Source organism: Falco rusticolus, chromosome 10 (genome assembly GCF_015220075.1).
Source record: "Falco rusticolus isolate bFalRus1 chromosome 10, bFalRus1.pri, whole genome shotgun sequence".
NCBI lineage: Eukaryota > Metazoa > Chordata > Aves > Falconiformes > Falconidae > Falco > Falco rusticolus.
This window is the reverse complement of record NC_051196.1, coordinates 3,248,202-3,272,014: the sequence shown is the minus strand read 5'-3', so window position 1 is coordinate 3,272,014 and position 23,813 is coordinate 3,248,202. Positions and strand designations below refer to the sequence as shown.

The window sequence follows — 23,813 nt, the reverse complement described above, 5'->3', positions numbered from 1 at the left end:
TTGTACTGACAACAGAGGAAAAGCAATCAGGAAGAGTAAAACAAAATGCCTTTTATTTAAAGGATAGTGAATACATTCCCCTTTATCAGTGGTAACAGGCATTGCTCAGAGAGGTTTTCTGAAGGACATGAGTGCGACTAAGTTGTTATCAAGTGTTCCCTGAAAACTCCTTTCAGCCCACGGGGTCTGTATTGTTCTTGCTGTTTTGTCCTATAATACCTCCCCTTTTCCCCAAATTGACGGACTGTCATGTTCCTATGTACCAAGACTCCCTCAAAGCCTAAAATCATCTGCTCAAGCAAATTGTTGCAGAACTATTTCATTTTAAAAAAATTTATACTCAGTGTCATAATTCAGCCCTGGTTCATTTGTGCTTTGGCTGAGGCAAGGACTTTTCTCAAAACACAAATGAATTTGGCTTCCCTCAGTCCTGCTCTTTTCAGGTATTTGTTCTGATGCCGTCACCTCTGCGTTAGTTAGTGACTGCTGAAATAGAGCAGAACTAATGTGGTGCTCTGCTGTGGCAACTTTACGTATGAATAACTCACAACTGGAGAGGTTGTTACCTGACATACATTTGGTTGTATGGTAAGTACACGCTCTTGGAAAGGTTTCCACAGCAATCCTGATGGGAAAGAGTGGGGGGGGCAGTATTGTTTTGGTTTGATTTGGCTTTCTTGTAGCTGTGGAATTTACACCATAGGACAGAGTAGTTCTTTAGATACCAGGACTACATATTCTTAGTTTTGATTGTGTTTGTGGGAAGGGAATTGCAGATTCTGGGGCCAAGGACTACAAAAGATTTGGTTTGTGTTGTGAAGAGCATGGTCTTTACTGTTGATCTTGGCGCAGTGTCCTTGTTGGCAAGCTATGAGAATGTAAAAACCCTGCTCTCTTAAATAATGTTAGCTCTGCTTAGTGCCATTGGATTAAAATTCACGATCAGTTGTTTTGTAAACCCGTCATTGCAAAGTGCAGGCATTGGCTTGCTACTGCTAAACTGTTTAATCATAGAAGAGTAAGAGTCTGGGTAAGTCAGCTTCCACAGGACACTGCCATCCTATTTTGTACAGCTACGGACTTCTCCTCCTGATGCTGGAGAAGGAGCAAAGACTTCTTGCAGAGCACCAGGAGAATCAGCTGCTTTACCTATAAATTCTAGGACTTTCGCCATTCAGACCATGTCTGTGCCACATCACAGTACACTCCTTTTTCTGTATCACAAGGCTTGGTTTTGCCTGGGCAGCTACCGGCATGCAGGAGCTGTCTCCATTCAATTGTGTTACCAGTCAGCGTAACCAAACTTCTCCTCATACCTAAATCTGCCTTTTAGGGGTCAGGAGCCGCTGCTTAAATATCCTTACATCCCACTACTAACAGTATAGCCTGAGTTTTTTGTATACCAAGCTTGCTGAGACACCAAAAGTGGAGATGATGGGGTACCATGTGGCAGTGACAGCAGAAGTGGCTGCAAATAGCTTTTGACTCCGTATCAGCCCATGTACAGGGCAGATAGCTAGTTGTTCAGGCAGTACCCAGTCTTCCCAAGAGCAGTTGGTCATCCTGATTCCTGTTTGTGTACCATAGTTTGGGAACCACTTGGTTTGGCAGTGGCAGGAGTTTGCAAAAGGAATATTACAATTTGTCTCTGAAAATCTTTCCTTGGTAGGTCAGTGATAATGGTCTATTACATTTTACAGAACTTTCCCTTGCTGCTATAACACTGTAATATTGAAAATATCCCGGAACAGCTATATTTTATGTCTTTGCACCCCCCCCTCTCAGTTCCAGTTTGGTGTAGGTATAGACTGCTAATTCATTAAGATTGTTGCCAAATCTGTGCAGGCCGAGTCATCAGCGATGAGGGTGTGAAACAAAGCAGTAAGGCAATCTCAATTTCCATTTTAGGGAAGGAATAAAGTGAAGCATGGGTTTTTTCCTTCCTTCATTACAGTATTTACATAAAACTTGAATTATTCCCTTTGCTTTTTTGCCACATCAAGTTCAGTAATGTAGTAGAAATGAGTACCAGGCCCAGTATGTCATACTGAAAGGGATGGGGTTATTAGCAAAATAAATTAACTGAAGTTTGTGGTTATCGGAACAACTGATATTATAACCAAACCAAAAGCTCTGAAATAACATCTTTTTAAGTAATAGAAAACAATCCTGAAGTGCTCAAACACATCCTGTGCCTGAGATGAAGTTCTTCATACTTGATGGAAGATTGAATGGAGTTGGACAGTGCTGGTATCTCATTTCTTTTGCTTGCTTTAAGAGTAAACTTTAATCTCATTTATTCAGACCATTTATAGTTTGCTCAGGAGTGAGCTTGGCTGACCCCTGGCAGTCCCTTGTTTTGAAGCAGAGCTTATTAAATCGAGTGTGGTTCTACTAGAAGCAGAATATTTAGACAAAATAGCCCTTGTCGTTAATGTGCCTGTTTGTATGGAGCATACTTATTAATTTTGGTTGAATGAGTAAACATTCATTTTTTAAAATTACGATCATTAGTATTTTTCTCTATTCTTCTTCAAGTATGGGGCTAGTGAGGAAAGAAAGGAGATTATTTTCAGTGCTTGTAGAAGAAAAGTATTTTTGTAGATGCACAGAAAACCATGCACCCTTACTGTTTTTAACTTGACCTATTGGAAATGAGAGGCATTATCCATATACTTTCAGAGGTTCACAAAACACGTGGCTCCTTTTCCTCAACAATGAATTAAACATCGGTAATATCTGTCTCAAGAGCAGATTTTCACCTGCAGGTAAGACCTTAAAGAGCAGTTAATACCAAATGCACCTTCAAATCTCATTATGCAAGACTGAGAAAGGTAGAAAAATAGAACCTGAGAGCCAAAAGAGATATTCAGATCTCTCTGAAGTCTTCTTGCTAGTAGCGGTTTCTCTCAATTTGAAATACTTGTTCTAAATACTTGTTTTTCTGATGTTAGTGGTTTTATTATCTAATCTTTACAAATAACTTACAAATTATCTGATACTAACAATAGAAATCGAGAAGAATTATTTTTTATATAGTTGAAGAGGTGAAATATATGAAACACGCTGCTAGATTTTTTTGTTTTGTATTTTGTATGTGGACAGACAGTTCAGTAAAATAATTCCATGTATTGCATTGCATGGGCTGTTTCCTTCCCACTGCGTATCATCACGTGACGGTCTTCTAATATCATGAGACAGGCTTCAGTGAGCTTCAGATTGGGCCACAGATTGACCAGACCTGATGGAAAAGAAATGAGCAACAAAATGCTTAAGACACATCAAGATAAAATGAAAATTAAAAAATTCAGACATACAAGACTGAACTCTTTGGGTTGAAATAACTTCTGGATAGCTAATATCTAGTAGCAGGTCCTATGCAAAGGAGAAGATCCAAATTACAGTTTTTAGCTGATGCCCTGTTGCAGTCATTTTCTGTTTGCTTCCAGTGTGTTCCCAGTGTGATGTGGGGAAAATGGATTTTGGAAAAAAAAAAAAAAAAAGCTGAAGAGGTGGGTGCTTTTTTCATATTTCGAGATACATCTCTTGTCTAGTTCAAGTTGATGTAATTTACTCAATGCAGTACAGTGATAGCTGTTACTGTCAGGCTGAGAATAGGTAATTCTATCCCTAAGGAAAATACTTTTCTCTCTATAGCAAGGCACTAGAGATGAGATGCGGGACAATGTTGGCATCTCCAGCTCTCAGCAGAAGATGCAGACTTGACAAAATAAGTCTTGTTGAGGATCAGGGAATATCGTTGCAGAGTATTATTTGGATGTGATAAGCAGAAGGGGGAGATGGTATTAAAATGATGTTGTTTGACAAGACACTTCAGGGAAAGGGATAACAGACTACTGTATTCCACTTGGCTCTAGGAGAGTGGATAAGGCGTTTCATAGTTTGTGTGCTGTTGTGTTAATAGCGTGAACGTTGTTCCTTTGAATAATGTTTAATGTTGCAAGCAGCAGCATATGCTGTCATTGCAGCACGCAGGCAAACGTTTACATGCAAAAGTACTATTTTTGTAAAGGAATTGCCTAGAAAGCCCAAGGTTGTCCTTGTAGGTTTACTGGGATGCATGGTTGATGAGCACTGCATGAATATTTAAAATTACTTATATGGAATCCTTTACAAGCTTCACTGAACCTGCAGATGGGGAGAAAAGTGGTTTTGGATTATATATGCTAACCTACTCGGAGTATTACATACTGCTCTACCACTGAGAAAATATCATACCTAAAGTCAACAGATTTTCTCACCTGGTCAGGCAATAGGGTTTCCTTGTATCATCGAGCCTAGCACTATGCTTGATAGCCCTCCTTTTCCTCCCCTGGCAATTCAGAATTAAGATACTGCTGTGATTTAAGCATTCTCACCTGTTTCTCTTACCACTTCTGTGCAGACCCTTGCCCCTGCTTAAGTGCTTTCTTGTATCAAAGGTGCCATGTAGCTTGCAAAACCAATCACAATGAAGTAACATCATCATTTCCACAGAAAAGGCTTCTCTACTTTCTTTATTGCCCCATGTAGAGCTTCTTGCATGCTGAGGCACACAAGAAAGGCAACTTACTCCTCTGCTCCTTGGCCTCATGAGAAGAGGAAGGTTTCAATGTGAGGTTGCATTTTGAGTCCCATGAAGTCACACCTGGCTGCTGGCTACAGCTGTCACATTCTGTGCAGTGGCTTCCATGTGCTGGATGTAGCTATTCAGCAGAGCCTATCAGCAACACTGGTGCAGGATACCTGGTAGTAGGGCACAGCACTGGGCTCCTGATTTCTAGGCACCAAATAATGGAGCCATAGAAAAAGTGAGACTTTCCAAGCCTGAAAGAAACTTGTGCATCGCAAACAGGCCCGCAGTACTGCTAGGGGGGCTCAAAAATGCAGTCTGTCGTTGCTTCGGTCTTTTAAAACTGTGGCTGTAATTTCCTTGTATCCATACATGCTCTGCAGATAATAGTTACGAGTTTCCACATTGGTTGCCAGCAGCACGATCTATTACTGCCATAAATTGCAGAGCTATTAAACCAATGGAGAAGGTCATGGTGATGAGGTCCAGGCAGCGCTCACTGGGGAAATAAAAGTTGTCATAGGCTATACCACATCATTAAAAACAAAGACATTGGATGGCAACATATTCAGATCCCACGGGTTGCATTTATTTGGATTTTTGTTGTATTTCTATTTGCAAAAAAAGACCCCTGAATGCTGACGGCTGCACAGTACACTCTTGACAGTTTGAAAGAAGCAGTCAAGACTTCCTATTAATTTCCCAGGATAACAGCCTGGCGAACATGCTTTGTGACAGGCTGTGTGTTGACCTGTTCAGTCTCAAGTATTTTGCCTGTGTTCTTGTAAGTGGCTTGGTTGAGTCAGGGCAACCCCTCAGGCAAGGGAGGGAAATCACACCTTGCCTGGACACCAGCTGAGAAGGAGCAAGGGAGGGGACTTTCAGAGACATTACATGTGGGAGGTGGGAGTGTCACCACATGGAGCTGAGAGCAGCCACTCAGGGGACAGAGAAAACTTAAGAACCATGTTCCTTAAGGACTTCTTAAGGTGTGGGCATAGTTTGCTGCAGAAAGTGACTGATGACAGGAATAAAGCTTGGGGGCAAGGACCCATTTGTAAGGAGACCACGGGTGATGGGAGTATCGGTTATAACCCGTTTTCATTTCTCTTCTCTCTGCAATAGTTTGTTTTGGGGTTTTTAGGTTCTTGAATTTAAATGTTCTATTCTATACTTTAGCAAAACCTGCCTTTTTTTCATTTAGAAGCCTTTTGGTCTTTTTGCAGAACTGTCTATAAAGAGAAGGCTTTGGATCTTTTCACACATTAAATACAAGTTAATCCTCATCTGCATCCCTGCCTTCTGCCACATGGAAGTACGAAAGGGCAAGGTGGAAAGGGATAAAGGCACTTATGCTGGAAAAAGCGAAACAGCTTTGACCTTATGCTCAGTAATTCCCCTGAGCACATGGACTGCAACTCAAAACACAAAAGTCAGCAAAGCTATTTGGAGTGCGCAGGGTTAAGTGTCAAGCAGACCAAGTGAGGACAGAGAAATTCAAAATGGTGTGCAGTGCTCCAGGACCAGTTAGGTCCCAGCAGTGCCTATGCTACTGGAAGGGGTGCTGCCCAGTTGTGCCCTGCAGTGGGCATTGTGGGAGGGCTGCTTGATGGCCAGGGCTCTCGGAACTTGAGTGCCATCCTGTTTGCATCACGGCAACTCAGCACCCTACACACAGCACCGGTACAGACTAGATTGCATATGGATGTATATAAAACTGCCAATACATTATATGTTAAAGACATTCAATTAGTTTTGGCAGTTATTTGGAAATGTTAAGAGTTTAACAAAAGGCAAGATCAGTATTACCAAAGCACTGCTTTTTCCTTTTCTGTTATCATTGTCACCTTAAAAAGCTGCAGGCCCCATGTTTCTGTGTTCTGTTAGATCTCAGAAGGGTGTAAATGTTTACAAGCGATCTCTAGAGACAGGGCAAAGCACTAAGGTTGTAAAATTGTGCCGTTTTAATTTAAGGAGGCAGAAAGCCAAGTTAGATAGACGGTTTAAGTACCAACAAAATAATAAACTAAATGCAGATTCTGTGTCCAAGCCTTTTCTGCTTTCAGTTCCCACTGGGACACTCTGTTCCAGTGCCCTTGTTCCATCTGACTTTCTTGCAGAGGAATTGGAGAGTATCCAACTTTTAAAATTACCTCAGCTTTAATTTATTCTGCTTTTGATGTTCATGGCACCATATATCAAATGGTCCCCAAATCTTTTCCTTAGACTCTGAGGCTGTAATTTACCTGCCCAATGTCTCAAAGGCAGATAGCACTTACTTTACAAGTTACGTATAATTTTAATATCCATATGTTTATATAATATATGAAGTTTGTGGGGTGAGTGAGGAAGGGGGAATGATTTATACTTATGAATATTTCCAGCCATTTAAAAGACAAATGAATTTCAGTTTTCCAGAGGCATCTTAGCAGAAACCTGCACAGGTCCAGCATATTTAATGTAACTTACACTTGGCAAAAAGAAATGAACAAGCTAGTCTCCCTTAGGACTTAGTACCAACCTCGGAGAACTCAGCATGATCTGGGTGAATGTATTCTTTTTCTATGACAGGGTTTTGTAAAGAAAAACACTGAGACTGGGGCATATGGGAAAAAGGCACACGAATTAAGAAGCACTGAATTTTATAAGTCAGGATTTAGAAACAGAGAACTCAATTCAAGTTTCCACTGAGGCACCTTTATGTAAACCTGGAAATGCAAAGGAAAATCAGGGGGGAAAAAAATGTAGTGCTTGCTAAGGCCCTTTTTCAGAATAGGTTAAATTTAGATAAAACTCAGATCCAAAGCCTTGTTTCCCATGTGATTGCAGGGCTGTAGGAATGGGACCTATATATATAAGTAGAAGAGAATTATGTTGAGAATTAAATTCTGAAGACTGGCCACGTAAGGGCACAGAATGGCTCAGGAAAGCAAATATGAGCAAGGTGTCCTGTGATTGCATCACAGCTGGTGAAAGTGAGCTCCGGTCCAAGGTGAGCACTGGCTCCGGAGCCCTGCGGACACTCACCTGCTGAATGACACGTTGCCTCTCACGGCTCCCCGTGGCTGGCCAGGGCAGGGTGTGGGTATTGATTTCCTCCTGCATCTAAGCCTAGTATGATCTCTGTGCACACTTGCTGCTCCCCTGGCATTACGGAGATCAGACACAGTAGAAAAGGAGGTCATCCAATTCCCCGCAAAGCAAGTTAATACATCTGTCGGGCATCTACTAGTTTCAAATGTATCATCTCCTTTTATTTTCACCTGCACATATATGCTCAGGCAAAGCCAAATTCTCACATGGTGCATGTTGATATAACTTTCTTAAAGCCTGGTGGAGGCCAGTAGAACTATGGAGATCTGGAACCTTATCTGACCTTATGAATTCTGATTTGAATAGAGGTGCAATGAGTGTAACTTAGCATCCATTAGCAGTAGAGATGTAACACCTCTGAAGAATCAGACAAGTATCTCTATTTCAGTCTATGCTTGAAACAACTTACCAGGCTTGCAACACAGGTAACTTTTTTTACTGTTTCTTGACTTTTTTTAAGGAAAAGAGGGGGCACAAAGACACTGCTTTCGTCATACCTACACTGCCCAATAGGTCATCCTAAACAACATGAAATGTTGTCTTGCATCTTTCTAACAAGCTGTTTCTTCCTTTTTTGTGCTCCTTTTCTTTTTTCTTCCATAGGTGATGCAATAGATTGGCTCCAGCTCTCCCCTCCTGGCATGCCATATGTGCTGTGTGATGCCCTTCTTTGCTAGACTGTTCCAGCCTTTCGGGAGGTGGGAATTTATTCCTGGAATCACACCAGTGTCCAGATCACTTTCATTGTCTTTATTAGAATGGACTGCAGCCCATCACCATTGAGGAGAACAGTTGGTAGGGAGTATATGATATAATTGCCTAAAATGAACTCTACCTCCACAGGGCACAAAATCACTCGGTGGCATTGCAGCTTTCTTATTCTGGCTTAAGTCACCTTCCTTCCTCTGGGCAGTAGCTGGTTCTTATGTATGTTATGGGGACCATATGCTCAGCCTAGAGCCAGTCCCAGACTTAGACAGTCTGTCTGTAAAGCAATATACATTCTCACCTGCAGACGTTTCTAGGTGGCATCCCCATCTTTCAAGTGCAGGATGGCTGGCAGCAAAAGAAATCAACTTTTCATGCTCACTAACTGAGCAAAGCTCCATGGGTCCAAAGGATCAGGCTCTTCCTATCTGCTCATTCCCAAGCCTGTGTGGTCAGGCCAGCCTCTCCAACATTGCTGCACCTCATGCAAGGGTATATGACTTTCATAGAATCATAGAATTATTTAGGTTAGAAAAAGCCCTTAAGATCATTAAGTCCAACCATTAACCTAACACTGCCAAGTCCACCACTAAGCCATCTCCCTACATACCACATCTGCACATCTTTTAGATACCTCCAGGGATGGTGACTCAACCACTTCCCTGGGCAGCCTGTTCCAGTGCTTGACAACCTTTTTGGTGAAGAAATTTTTCTAATATTAGATCTAAACCTCCCCTGGTTCAACTTGAGGCTATTTTCTCTTATTGTTGGTTACTTGGGAAAAGTGACCGACACCCACCTTGCTACAACTTCCTTTCAGGTAGTTGTAGAGAGTAATTAAGGTCTCCACTGAATCTCCTTTTACTCCAGGCTAAATAACCCCAGTTCCCTCAACTACTCCTCATAACACGTGCTCTAGACCGTTCTTGTCAGCTTAAAACAGAGTACTGCACTATTTCATGTGGGCTTTAGGCTGGTGATGGGTTATAACTGTGTAAGTATGGTCCAAGTCTCTGAAGGTTTCCTTTCTCGTATTTGTAATAAGATGAACCAAATCCCAGTGTTGTTTTCTCTGCTGGGCTTATTGAGTATAGAGAGCGTGGTGAACCATAAATGGTCAAGGATGGGCTTTGCTAGCCCCCCAGCTGGAACCAGTTAGCTGATGAGAACTAGGGCTGCAAACTGCCAAAGAGGAGGAACATGCCAGGAGAAAGCTGGAGGTGTGGTTTCTGGAGCTACAGACTGAGGGGAACTGTGCAAGGAAAAATGTAAGAAGGGGAGGAGTAAAAGCAATTAGGAAAATTACAAGAGGTGAGTAGGACCATTGGTGCTTAGTACATGGTTTCTGGGCTTCCCATTCCTTGTGGAAGGGGGACAAGAAGCCCTGGATGGAAATAAACCACAGAAAAAGGGAAAGTCCAGTGCTCGTTTGTATGGTATGAGATTTAGCTGTTTGGAAAAGGAAGAGAGGTTGCTGAAGCCAGGCAGAAAGGTCATGTCTGCCTAGTATGATGCTTAGATTTCTTCAAGCCTGAGACATGGGGAGTAGCATGGTTGTGGTAGTAACATACTTCTTCTGGGTAACTTTGTTTCCTAAAAAACTGGCTATGTTAGCCTGATTGAAATGCTGTAGCAGTGTGTAGCAGACTTCCTGTGCCTGCATTGTTGCACTGGAAGTTAGTTTTGCTGAATTGCACAATGTAACTGCATACAGGGTACTGAGGGGGATATACTGTATTAACAGGCACAGTGGGCACTTTGTACCGTCTATCTGGTGGTGACTTCTGCCACATCACTGTTTTTGAAATCTCTTTGTCAAGTGGAGTTTTGACTGGAGGTTCTTTCTTGGTTATGTATGTTATATGTATATTATCAGTATGGTTTGAGCAAGATAAAAAGCAAAAATTCACTCCTCTCAGAAGTAGCACAACCCCACAGCTGTTCTCTGCCTTGAAGCAGCTGTGTCTCATCATGGCTCGTTACAGCAGTTGGAGGTCTTGCTGTTCATTAGGCTCCTGTCTGCCCTCTCCTACTTGAATTTGTTGCATTGCTGTGGAGGGGAGAAGGCAGTAAGCTCTTGCATTCAGTGCACTTCTGGATATCAAACTAAACTGCAACTATGGCCTGAATTAGAAGTATCAGGACAAAACCAAAACTTTACAAACCAGTGAACTCTTTTACAGCCTGCTGTAAGTATATATATATTTTTTTTACAGTTCTAAAGGGAAATAGCCATGCATCTCTTTGCCACTTCAGTGAGCAGGAAGCTTTATTATAAAATGTTTCCTTGTGTTTGCGTCCTGCTTGGTTTGTTTGGTTCTTATTAGTTGGTAATTGTTTCACTACTGTAGAAATAGATGTCATGTTACTTTTTCATCTTGGTGTTGGGTTTTTTTCCCCACCCTGTTGTTGTGTGAACATTTCTTACAGTTATTTGCTGCAGGAAAAATGTGAAGAGGACTGTTTAACAACAGGCAGAAACTGAGAAACTGCCTTAGCTTTGGAAGAGCCTTGCTTCTTGTCTTCAGCTGGCATCAACAAACCTGTCCCTATTAGGTGTAAGCCAAAATGACCTAGCTTTACAATTACAAAGGAAGGGGTGGGGGCAGGTTGAACCAGGGCAGATTAAGAGACTGGAGAAGAGTCATTGGGAGGTGTGTGCAGCTGAAAGCGCGCCAGTTTTGAGTCATTATTCATTGAATCAGGGAGGAATGGAAGCCCTGGTGTGATTTATGCAGTCCTTCACTCTGTGTACACCTTTACTCTCTCAATTGCTAGTGGTTTCTGATCCATGGATCTCCAGCAGGAGTTGTCTTTGACTGTTGGTCTTGCCTCTGCAACAGGGTGGCATGTGAAGGCAGTGTCAATGGGTGTATGTGAGCCTCATGTTTACAGAGTGGTGTCGGCGCTACTAGCTTTTAGCAGCTGAAAGAGACTGGTATTAGCAGCTGGTCTGTCTGCCTGCGTACCTGAGGCCATAGATCCCAGCCAGGAATGCCTTTCTGCCAGCAGCCCGAACTGCAGTGCTGGTAAGATGTGTGCAGTATCATTTATGGTGAATAATAGAATGCTAAATAGTTTAACGTATTACATGCTGATCCTGGAGCGATGGAAATTTAAGGGCATGGGGTAGGGGTGAAATAGGGCTTAGCATAGCTGTCCCATCCATGTCATCCCACAGCCTCAAATTTTCTGCAGCAACTGGGAGGAGACAGAATATTTAGGGATTTTGGGGGAAATGCGTTTGAAGGGGAGATGTGGAAGAGGTGTTAGATGAAGAATGGGAGGAAGCTCCAGGCTTTTGCTGTTGAAGGGAATGGGAGGGCTGTTTGCGTGTGAGGGTGGGCATGAAGATCATGTGCTGTTTGGCTTGAGTAGAACAGGCAAGTTAGAAGGAGGCAGTCAGAAATTGTCAGTTGGCTGCATGGGTGGTTAGCAAGTGTCCAAAAGCAATCTGAGACTACCAAAGGCTAAAAATAGTTAAAAGTTCATGGGGGTCTTTACGTGCACAGTACTGTCATGCAGTACCTCTGCATGACAACATTTTTCTGCTGGAGCCTTTGGAAAAACACAGAGCATGCTGCCAGGAGTGCATTGCTCTCTCCTTTGCCCTGTGTATCTTGACAGCAAAAGCTTTCAGGCTTAGGGCTTTTATGAAGGATTGTTTTTTAACAGTATCAAGTGCCAGGCAGTACGGCCACAGCTGTATTTCCTATGGCAGAGCTCAGTCTTACATCCCTGTGACCTTCTCTGGCTCTGTCTCATCCTGGACCTTGCGGTTGTAGGGATATTGCTGATGCTTATGTTTTTATGGTGAATTAAAGAAGCCAAGAGACACTTTAAAATTCAGGTGTCTCTTAATATTTCAAGCAGGGGCTGGACAGACGCTTTTTTTCCCACAGATAACTTTAGTGCAGAGGAAAGAGCTGCAGAGGAGAGCTTTGCACATTAAGGAACCTGATGAATTATGCATGAAGCACAGCAGTCTGGTATTGGCAGTGGCTGCTTTATGAGAGGAAGGGAGTGATAGTAACAATTTACACCATACCGTAGCTGTAGTTTTTCATACTGAAGCAGTAATGCAGACTGCTGGGCTGAGAACAAATAACGTGGCTCCCCCTTTGAGCCCTAGGGGGCTGAGAAAGGGTATTTGGGGGTGGGGAACAGAAGACCCGTTTTGAGCAAAGCACAGAGAAAGGAGGGAGGACACATCAGGCCCGCAGGCTGCTTGGCAGAGCTGTGCTGAAGAGCAGTGGAGTCACTGCCAGGTTGACAGACCCAGCGTGTGCACATTAAACTCTGCCATGTAATGGGACAGTAAGACTGACGCTGAAAGCATCGTATCAGGCGATCTGTGCTGCCTGTGCTCGCTGTCCTGCGGAGCAAAGGTGGAAAGAGAAAAAGGAAGCGGTGGTTAAAAAAAATAATCTCATTAAGGGTAAAGGTTGACTGCAGAAAAATAAAAGGATAATACTCTGCACTGCTTTAATGTGAAGTCCGTTGCTGTGCATGACAGTAGACTTGCAGAGTTACTGTGTGTTAGAAGCTGTGATGGCAATACTCTGTAGGTAACTGGTTCAATCTGCCAGGAAATGAAGTGCCCTATAAGTTCGTCAAGCCTTTGTGATTCAGCAGCAAAAGAAATTTCTACACTTGTTGGCGAGTTGCCACTGCATATTAATGAGGCAGCTACTTCTTTGGTAGTGGCAGTAGTAGGAACTTGGATTTCCTTGTAACTCTTTGTGGTTCTTTTTCAACCAGATCTGTGTCTTCCATTGCTCTCTTTAGGTTTCTTTTTTGGCCATTCATTATTTTGAATATTCATTCCTTTTAGGAAGAGGCAGTCCCTAGAGGTGTTGGAAGTGGGCTGTACTGCTGTGAGGCATGTAGGTAGCAGTAATGATTTTGGTTTTTTAATATAGTGTTGATTATTCTGCCCTTTCAAAAGCTTTGCAAACAGCAAGGTAGCTGTATGCTACTCTTCTTGTGGTGGGAGAATATTTTCATACTCAGTTTGCAGAGACTGACACTCAGAGAAGTACAGTTCAGCATTTTCAGAAGTGTCTTGCATTAGGAGGCAGACATTTCCCAAGACTTTAAGAGATGCTGATCACGTGGAACCTCTCCTGGGCATCAGCTAAAGTGCCTGGCATTTACAAAACTGGAAAGCATTTGATACTTGACAGAATCTGAGGCTACTCTGAAAAACATTGGCTTATGAGACTTCCTTGGACTAAAGGTCTCAGTAGGAATCCTGGACATTGCTGCGATACCCGTTTCTCTGCTGCTCTACCATACATTGTTCTTTATACCTTTTATTCTTTAAATGGTGACTGTGTTTGCCTTGGCTTTGTCTTCCCAGTCTCTGTCAGGATCCTTTATGTGATGAAGTTGTGTATTTAAGTCTTGTATTTTGGGGTTATTGTTCTGACTAACCTCAGCCATGAGCAGCACAAACAGATTTTGCTTTACTTCAGCCTCTCTCATAGGACACTCAGATGCGGAAGAGAGGAGAAACTGCAGCACACTCGGAGTTCTTTCCCCTTGTCTGGGCTCGTGCAGAATTTAAATCCATAGGTATGCTCAGTGGTAAAAATGTTGATTTAACAGTTTTACAAAATGGTTAAAAAGGACTGAACAAATTAGAGCTTTCTTGCCAGAACTGGCAAAGCTTTGATTCTGACTATCTAATGTCTCTGGTACACACATGACGTTGCAGTATCTCATTACTGTATTTCCAAGCAGGGTTCATTGAATTGTTCTATTTTGTGTTTAGTGGTATGAATAAGCATGAAAAATGAAACCACTCTTAACTGTAAGCAGTAAAATATGTATTGTGCTTTAATTGTTTTCATTTTTGGCAGAGCTACTTTATAATACAATTATGTTTGTGCCCAGGGGCATGTGGGATTGAATTACTGGGTATCCAACTTCCAGCACTCTCTTTCAGGCACCCCATACTTAAATTATACGAATCCTTTGGGAACAAGGCAATTGTATGTGGTGGTTAGCAAAAATCATCTGAAGTGGCATACAAACATACTTCTCTGAAGCCATTTTATAGGTAACCTTTCTTTTTGTTAATCTAAGTGCTTAGAATATAAGCTTTAGATTTCTGCTGAAGCAACTTCTTATGAAGATGTTTTCTGCATGCTAGGACAAGAGACATCTGGGGAAAATGTGAATCACCTACTCTGGCCAAGCATGAAAAAAGGAAAAGGGAAAAAGAAGTCTTTTGGGAAAAATAAGTCTATTAGCTGAAGTGCAAGCTCTGGTAATCCTCATTCAGACAAGGCTTCTTTGTTTGCCTGTGCTTTTTTTGTGTTTTCTTTTAATTTTTTCAACACTTTATGGAAGATGAGGTGTGTGACTTTTTTTGCGAAGATGCTTAGGCAGGAATTATTTGTTGCTGGCAAAGAACTTAAGGCCAGTATCGTATGCAACTTGGTCAGTTTGGCTAAGACTTTTCTTTCTTTCTTTTTTTTTTTTTTAAGTATTCATAATCGAGCAGAACCAGATTTTGCATCGCTGTTGTTATCTTGACTTGTACTTATTTCTCAGATGATCCGAAGTGCTGTAGACTGCTTAAGTTGAAGTCAGTGCATGCCTAAAGGTGTTTACAGGAAGTTAGAGTAACTTGGAGCCAGCTTTAGTATGAATTTACTCTATAAATTAACAGTAGTAACTTGCAAATGGGGGCAATACAAAAAGGTTTGATGAAAGTACTGTCATCCCTATAACCCTAGCTAGGTTGACTGATGGAGGCATTTTACCATGTAAAGACTTGATTTGAAATCTGCTGCAAACCATGGTGGCATGTTCCACTTCCTTCACTGTTGTAAAAGGTTGCAGAATGTGCAAGGGAGCAGTCAATGCATACCCAAATTTCTGCAAGGGAGATATAAGTACATGTGTGTGTATATATGTGTGTAAGTCCCTTTTCCTCTAACCAGAGACATGAACACAGCTTCTACACTGGACCTTCAGATTCAATTTGTCTGTGTAGCAGGTTAGTCCTTCATTGTTTGTTATCAGCTTTCAAAGGTTTTAGTCCCTCTGTCTTAAATGTAAAACACCCTTTCTCCATGTATGTTTAGAGTATGCTCTCCTAGTTACTAAAAAGTCCCTATTTCTTAATAAGCCAGGCTGATGATTAAATCTCAAGGTTTGTTTGTGTCTTGGGTGGAATTTTTCCCTCCTAGGGCTGGTCCAAGCCAAGTTTCTATAGCTGGATCGTTGCTTATACACAGAGGTGTGCTTGCAATTGCTGAAATTACACACGGGTATTTACCAAAGGATAATAATATACACTGTGTAACCTCTTTCCTTGGCTTTTATTTAAATATGAAGAGGAGACAAATGATCTGCCTAGAGGTTTCCTTTGTGTTCCCCCTCTCACCCTCCTTTCTGTTTCAGAGGGGAAAACTCCCCACCCAACTGCCATGTTCTCTAGCTAAAACCCATTCAAACAAAAGAAGTCCTAAATCCATATTAATCACTGCTACCTTTAATTTTTCAATCACTGCTTGATTAAATTGCTGCCTAGATTCGCCCTTTCAGTGATAGGGCCTGGTGAGCCCTCTGCAGTGAACTCAAACAGAGAAGTAATAAAGTGCTTTCTGTCGTAGGCACTCCCCAAAGCACCAGACACAACACAAGTTATTAAAAAAATATCAAAGAGTGAGCTCCTATAAACTGTGCAGAAGAGAAAAATGTGATTGTCCAGGGAAGGGGAAGAAGATTTTAATTTTGCATCTGCAATTATGAAGGCAAATACATCTGTATAGAGGGTATTTCAAAGTCAAAAAGAAATGAGCAAATTCAGATGTTTGGGCCTGTGTCAAGAGCTAGGTTTGTAAAGGTTTAACTGCTGTCAAAGGGCAAGTGCCTGGTTTTTTTCTTTTTCAATACAATTGTCAGCACAGAGCATGTCTATCAGTTAATAAACTCACACTGATCCACAACCATCTGCCTTTAAATCTTCCCATGAGGAATGCGGATGTTCTGGCTCCAGACATGCCCTGATTCCAGTGAAGGTGGGGTTCTGCTTAAGCCAGTTTATATTGGTGCGCAGTCCTCTCCTGGTGCTCCACAACTCTTATGAAATCGGTTTATGCTGCTGTAGGACTCAAAGGTAGACCTGCGGTTCTTGAGCCACCTTCCACTAGTGAACAGTCAAGGTGCTGTTCCCGTGCTGGGGTGGTTTGGAGCCTAGTGTTGGCACCGAGGTTCCTGTGTAGCCTGACATGAGCCAACAGCTCTTTCCTGGCGGCTGTCCTAACTCTGGAAGTGAGTTGTAAAGTTGGCTTTGGTGTTATGTTATGATATAACTGGACTTCTGTGTGTTACAGGGTGGCTGCTGTTCAAAGCAGTCATTGCATATTAAGTCAGCGTAAGCGTCTCCTGGTGGTTGAGCACTTGGAAACAAAGTGAAGGTATTTGAAGAAGCACCTGTCCTTCATCTGAGTGTGATAGCTGCCAGCACAAGCACTGATTATCTAGCATATACAGAATAAAATGGACCAACTGAAGCAAACAGCTGTGAGTGCACACATTTGGCATCCCTGCCTCAGCTGAGAAGTAACTTCAAGATGAAATGGGTTATTTTCTTTAAAATACAGTCTGAGTCTTTTGCAATTACGTGAGCATTCCCGTGGCTTTACATCTTGTCTTTGACAAATCCCTAAACCTTGATGTTGATAAAAACATATATTGGACAACTTTGTTCTTGTTAAGACGTTTCACAGGACATGTTGCTGTTTTCTGACTCAAAGAACACTTTTTCTTTTTTCTTTTTTTTTTTCCTACTGTGGCCACAACCTGAGTAAATAAAGAGTCAACATGAACTAAATCATTATAAGTCAATTTTAACCAATTCAGAAATGTCCATACTGGGGTTTGTGTGGACAACAATTTAGTGAAATCAATTGAAAAATCAATGTTAGGCATCATCTCTGTCAGTTTAACTAGCTTCTTTCCCATTCATCTCCCAGCCAGCTAATAGCAGGCTGAAAACTGCAACACAGTGTTATCTTAGGCTTGCACAATCTTCATTGGCAAAAGGATTTTAGGGCTTGAACTTACTCCCTTAAGTTTGTGTTGTGCACAACTTTACCCAGCTAAGGGAGTGATGGAGACAGCCATTTCGTGCTGAAGCAGCCTGTAGCTACAGCTATTTGAGAGCAGAACAGCCTTGTATATGAGATATCAGGGCAGGAATCAAGAGAGCTGAGTTCTCATTTCTACACCTTCTATTTTATCTTTCTATCTTTTCCCTTCCCCAGATGACTGCAATAATACAAATCTTGCATGTGGTGTATGGGCCTTATTTTCATTCATTTGTTCTTGGGAAGCTTTTTAAAGGCTGGTCAATACAAAGGTAATAAAAACACACTGATGATTGTAGTCACTGGACATCTGGAGTAGTGCTGTCATGTTTGTGATATTCTGCCGTTATGCCTGCTTGTATCGTCATGCTGTGATGAAAACCTGGGGCTGCTGTTGCAGTGATCAGGCTGGTCTCCTGAAGAAATCTGTCATCACACAAAGCTTCATCTAATTATTTAGCAAGTGCCTCTGAAACTTCAGAACTAAGCATGGATCCCTTCTGGTTAATAAGGAATATGTGTGGAAAATGCATTTCTACCCTTAGTTTTCTTGTACTTTAGAGGAATCCTGCTATTGCAGTTCTTTTGGTGCAAGGCTGACCGACTTAGAAGCAACATTGCCTCCATGAGAGCTGTGAACTTGAAGTAGGGTTCAACAACACTAAAATTCCTGCTTTCTGTTGCTTATCTGTTGAAAGATTCAGGAGCGAGGTGTATTTCTATCCTGTGGTACCCTTACACATCATCGGTTGCCCTACATCAGGCTTCATGGCCCTCAGCTAAGTTACTGCCAGTGTCTGTAGTGCAGAGCCAGGGAGCCGGGGTCGGTAACTGCTGTGATACCGTACTGCATGGCAGTGTGTGCACCCTGTGCCTCTCCTGAATAAACACATCTTGTACTGCTCTGCAGGAAAATGCAGTCATCCCGCAATGAGCAATAACAATTCAAAAACATTTCATAAACATTCTGTTTAAAACCAAAAAACCACAAACCAAACAACCCACAAGACAACAGCGGTATTTCATTTTCACAAAATGACTTGGAGAGCTCTTTGTGGACTGTAGTAGAAATATTATTGGAGCAGTGGGTCTGAGACTTTCCTTTCCTGCGATCTTTCCATTTAGCATCAAGATACATCTGGGCTTCCTTCTCTGCTGTAATACTGTTATTGGCAAATCTGTGTTTTCTTGTTTACACTCTGAAACCCTTACCGAGACAGCTTGTGCTGTTACCTGCTTGCTTGAGAAAAGGATCCAGAATTGAACCCTTCCAAAACCCAATAGGTTGGATGTTGAAAATGTCAGCCAGGGATATCCATGTTCTTACCTCTGTTTTTCACAAGCACGATCACAGTTTTTAATTTCTCCAAGTCCCTGAGGGAATCCTACTAGAAAAAGCTGATAAGGGAAATTGCTTCTAATTCTGCAGCATTCTCTATCCTTTTACTCGTTTAGTTATTATTGTATTCTGCCAACAGTCTTGATGACACATGTTTGTTGCTGCCTTGTCCCATCACGCGCTGCAATTACTTCAGACATTTTATTAGAATGACACAACTGGAGTCGTTGTTTACTGGAGATGTAATGTCTTGGGATACTGAGGTCTTCAAGTAGGCATGGGGTTAACCTTTGCATCCACTGTAATTATGTCAGCTAGTGGAAATAATTGCAAGACCTGAGACACAAGCTTCAGAACAGACAAGCACCTGTGGCCAGCATTTTTTAACCTCTTTGGCTTATCCCAAGCAACCAGGTGTCTTACAGCCAAGTGGCAGATGCCTACTTTGTCAGTGAGCAGTTAGTTTAGCAGGGAGATGGTGTTATAACACACATAATTTCTTTACTGTATAAGCAGAGTAACTTGAATTTAGCCAGGTGAACGATTAATAGAAAAGGAGCTTTGATAGAAGTAAGGTAATTTGTTTTCAATTATAAAAGCTAGAGTTACAGCGTAAGTCAAGAAGGGTGCAGCGCGCGGGAAGGTGTGGATGTGTTGATCCTTCACGCTTAGATTGATTTACCTCTTTGCTTTCCTGACCTTCACGTTGAACAGTTTTCTACCAGATAAATTTAGACAGATTGAAACTGTTAGAAGTAGAGAAACTTGCAGAGCAAGAAAAGAGGGATCTGAGGATTTTTATCACAAGCACACTCACCCATCAAGTGCCAAACCAGCAGGTTATATAGCATGGCCAGACTGTCGGCAGAACATCTCTGTTGAGTTATGCAGCTATCTGCGAACAGCCTTTTGGGCAGAGCAAGGGGCTCTGTAGAGAAGTGCTTTATCACAATGTAGCACTGGCCAGCTGCTGTGGGCTGATGACTCTCAGTTCCCAGAAATGCCTGGTTTAGGGTTAGCATTCCCTTACATCATATGTGAATCATTATGAAGAGCAGCAGTTTCACCTTTTGCATTTGCTTGACAACCTTTTGGCTTTCCAGTTTGGTTTGTAACAAATGCTGCCGTTTTTTAGAACATATGCCGTCAGCTTTGATTGGCTTCCTTTGTAATTTTGACAGGCAATGTTCTGTAAATGTGTGACACAGAGGATTCTGGTGAAGATTGTCATGTACAGGACAAAGGGATTTTAAGAATAATGACAAGTAAACGTCCATCTTTGGTGGACTTCTGTTAAAATCATTGGTGAAGATAATTCATACGAAGGGTGTGATCAGAGTTTTAGGAATTGCTGATGTCCAGAAAGAGGAAGGGTGAATATGATTTTTTTTTTTTTTTAATTAAGGCAAATAGATATGATTTGAAAGTTTGAATGGGTTTTGTGCCCCCCCTCCCCTTTTTGTTTTTTACTCCTTTCTGAACAGAGGAGGGGGGGTGAGCAGTGCTGTAAGGAAGATGCAGGTAGGATGAAAGGATCAGACAGGATGGGATGCAGAACACCCAAGAGGCAATGGTTTTATTTGCAGAGGGCAGGGAAACAGTCAAGGAGATGACAGGGAAAGCTTGATTGTACAGTTAAGTTTGTATGATGTTAAGTGTTGAAGGATATCACAGTTATTTCAGGCTTGCTGGTTTCTGTAATATACCATCAGTGAGGCTTTTGGGAGTGTGGCATTTACTGAATGGCAGAGAGCTTTTCCAAAGCTGTGAAAGGACCTTGAATGTTACACCTTTCTCCACATAAAGCCACATATGTTGGAGTTCACAGCTCAGTGACACTGGTGTCTGTCTTTAGAAACATTAGGTTGCAAAACTTGGGTGTGCAGAGAAAAGCCGCACCTCGGCTCTAATTTCAGTGAATTCTTTTGCTGTTTGGTTTTTGTGTAATATTCTGTGAGCTGCCAATTTTAGGAGGGTTTTTTTATATTATTACTTTTTTTAAATGCCATTGTTGTGGCAACAAAACGAAGAGCCTTTCTGCCCTTTCTTACTGAATAAACCCACATAATTGTTTCCTTCTCTCTCTCTCTCTCTCAACAAAATAAGGTGAACCAAGGCTGTACGGTCTCTGCCCTGCTGTGGGAAGGCATGGCAGTCTTCTGAGCCCGTCTTCTTTTATAGCAAGCAGTAAATAGTCATAAAGCATTTGAACACAGCATATTTATGTGCAAGTAGGTTCTGTATTAAAAAAATGACAAGCATTTGTATGATGGAGGGAGTACTCATCATAAAAAATATTCAGTTCAGTTATCTGGAGACATTTCTATAGCTGAAAACCAGCCCTGCCAGCTGAAAATGTCTGCAATGGCAGGAGGAAGAAAGGCAGGCCTTCAAGCAGTTTTCTTCAGAACTGAAGGAATTTCTTCAGAATTAAGGAATTTGTCTTCAGTCTTACCCTTTTATTTTTAAAAAAGATTGCTTTAAGAATACTATGTAGTGGTACTAGGACCATAAAGCATTACTAAGGGTAAATGACTGGTAACCTGAACCAGAACTCTTTGAAATTGGAGGAAGTTTGGGAATGGCTCGTGGCTGTAAAGACGGCAAGGAGATGGAGAGGGCAAGGAGTATGGCATTGGCTAAGAAGGACACACACACGTGCACAAAAAAGTGTGCTTTTAGCATCCTTCTTTAAAAGCCATGTGTTTAATCTCAGTAACAAAATTTTAGTCAGAATTTCTGTGTGTTCACTGTTGGCATGCCAGTAAAAGCTAAGGCCTCTGCTACAAGGTTTTGCAGCATGATACAAAAGAGACCTGAAAGCGGCAATGTTGCCTTTTCCTCCCTTACTCTCTTTGTGATTCAGTAATTCAGTTAGAGGCACAACTGGTGAAAAGCAGCAAAAAGGTTTGTTTGTACTCGCTCTCCCTGGCTGGCTCAGATACGCTATTTGTACGTGTGTCAGTTTCTCACACCTGCTTTGAAACAGCAAGGGAGGATAACGAGAACAGCCTTATTTGTTCCTTTTATACAAATGGTCAGGCTAATCCAAGCAGGAGTTTTTCAAAAGCCAAAACTTTATCAAGAGCCAGTCTCACTGTTGCATTTACGCTTGGCATTATAAATTGGGCCTCTGTTTTGGATTGATATTCTTCATGAACAAACTCGAAAAGTGGAATTTAAAAACAAAAAAAGGGATTCAATTATTTGAGCTTCATTACGCTTCATGCTGCTGCTCCTCCCCCTGGAGAGCACTGGAGAGACTCCCTTGCCATTTCAGACTCTTCTCATTTACAGAGTGTGATTGTATGAGTTGACCAAATTTTCCAAACCACTGATCTTGCTGCAAATGCTTTGCTGACTTGTTTCTGGCTTACGTGCAGAAAGTTAGTGAGTTGTATGGAATTACCAATAGTTCTTTCAAGTCAAGGGGTCTGTATTCTGCTTTTCTTTGTTACTGGCTGCTATGTTCCTTACACATCAGGTGGAAGGGGGAGATATAACCATATGGGAAAAGGTTCCACGTATTTGCATAGCTGCTTAGAAGTTGGTGGGTCTGTGCTGTTTTGCACGAGCTGGATTTGGCTGTGTCGTGTGACCTGTGCTTTTAGGCAGCTGAAATACTTCAAATTACATCAGAGATTTGGCAAGGGAATACCCCATTTAGGAGTATGCATTATATATTATGTGCATGCGAATAAGCATGTATGAGGGCACCCAGCTTGTTCTTTTGTTGTTGTAGCAATTCTTTTCCCTTTCCCTTAAAGCCACATGTGATACAACAGGACTTACCTGATGTGCTCTGCAGTCTAGACAGACTTAAACTAGTTTTATTTCTTTCTTTCTCATCTGCTCTACCTGACTGCAGGTTTACTCTGTTATAACACAGACAGCAGAGACCATTGGTAGCAGATTAGGATTGGATGAACTTCCCTGGGCTTGTTTAGATCCTATCAAATACCTATTATAAAGCAGCTGCAGACCCAGGGAAGAGGCATTTCATTGATCAAAGTATACCCAGCGAGCTCTAAACCTTGTGGTCTGTATATGTATTAATACCACCACACTGGCAGCTTTTTGCTAAATCTAAGCAGAGAACAGTGTGTGTGAATACAAAAAGTCTTTCCTAGACTACTCATCTGCAGTGGGCCCAGAGGACATCATGGGGGCAGAAGGCATGAGCAACACCTGTGTGGAATTTAGATGTGAATAACATGCTTGTAAAAAAAAACCAAACTCTGAATTCAGAAAAATAGATGGCTTGTATTGGTGCAGAGCATTACGTGTGAGTGGTTCTTCCCTCTCACTGTGCCTATCCGGCATCACACAGAAATCGCCTCCTCAGAGATGAACCTGTTGAGGTGTTTCAGATGGGCCAGCTGAGGCTGGAACTGCTGCAGACTCCCTCTATCTGCTGTCTGGCTGATATTTCTCTCCCAGTCTATGCCAGAAGGACTTTGGCTGCCCTTGCACCAATCTGTTTGCTGTGGGACAGGTGGTGGTAAGCCATTGTGGCCCCCAAGCATGAGCTTTCCTATAGCCAGTGCAATCAGGAACAGACTGTAGTGAACATTTGTGGAGGTACAATTTAACGGTTGGGGCTGGAGATTGCACAGGGTGCAGTGGAACAGTCTTGTAACGTCCCCAAAGCACTTTTGGGATAATAACCTTGAGGCCTGGGGACAGGCACCAAGCAGTCCTTGGTCGGCATTCCAGCTGCAGAGCTGGGAGAGCCTCCTGCTTCTCTGTGGCCATTGCTTTGCAAAAGGGGATGCCTGGGGTTTGCAAAAGGATTTGGCACCTGTTTAATCCCACATCCAAATGCTTCTGCCTTAGCTTCTGTGCAGAGCTGTTGTGTATTTCGATACTTTGAGAGGCACCTGGAGGGAGAAAATGCTGGACACTTCCTGCTAGAGCTTCAGAGGGTCCATTTTCCAGAGAGCAGGGGTGGGGGCTGATGTAAAGAGAGGAGAACCATTTCTCATTGGCAATG

The 23,813-nt window shown here is 42.1% G+C and overlaps 1 protein-coding gene and 1 long non-coding RNA gene across 7 annotated transcripts in view; one reads left to right on the top strand and one right to left on the bottom strand.

Annotated features, from left to right (window-relative positions):
- TSPAN4 (tetraspanin 4) overlaps positions 1 to 23,813 on the top strand; it is a 443,813-nt gene that overhangs the window by 320,584 nt on the left and 99,416 nt on the right. The gene's annotated exons all lie outside the window — the stretch shown is intronic.
- Positions 3,071 to 19,726, bottom strand: LOC119154403. The gene is made up of 3 exons (XR_005106451.1): positions 19,638 to 19,726; positions 4,380 to 5,072; positions 3,071 to 3,241 (listed from the first exon to the last, which is right to left on the bottom strand). It is a non-coding gene; the product is annotated as an uncharacterized LOC119154403 (long non-coding RNA).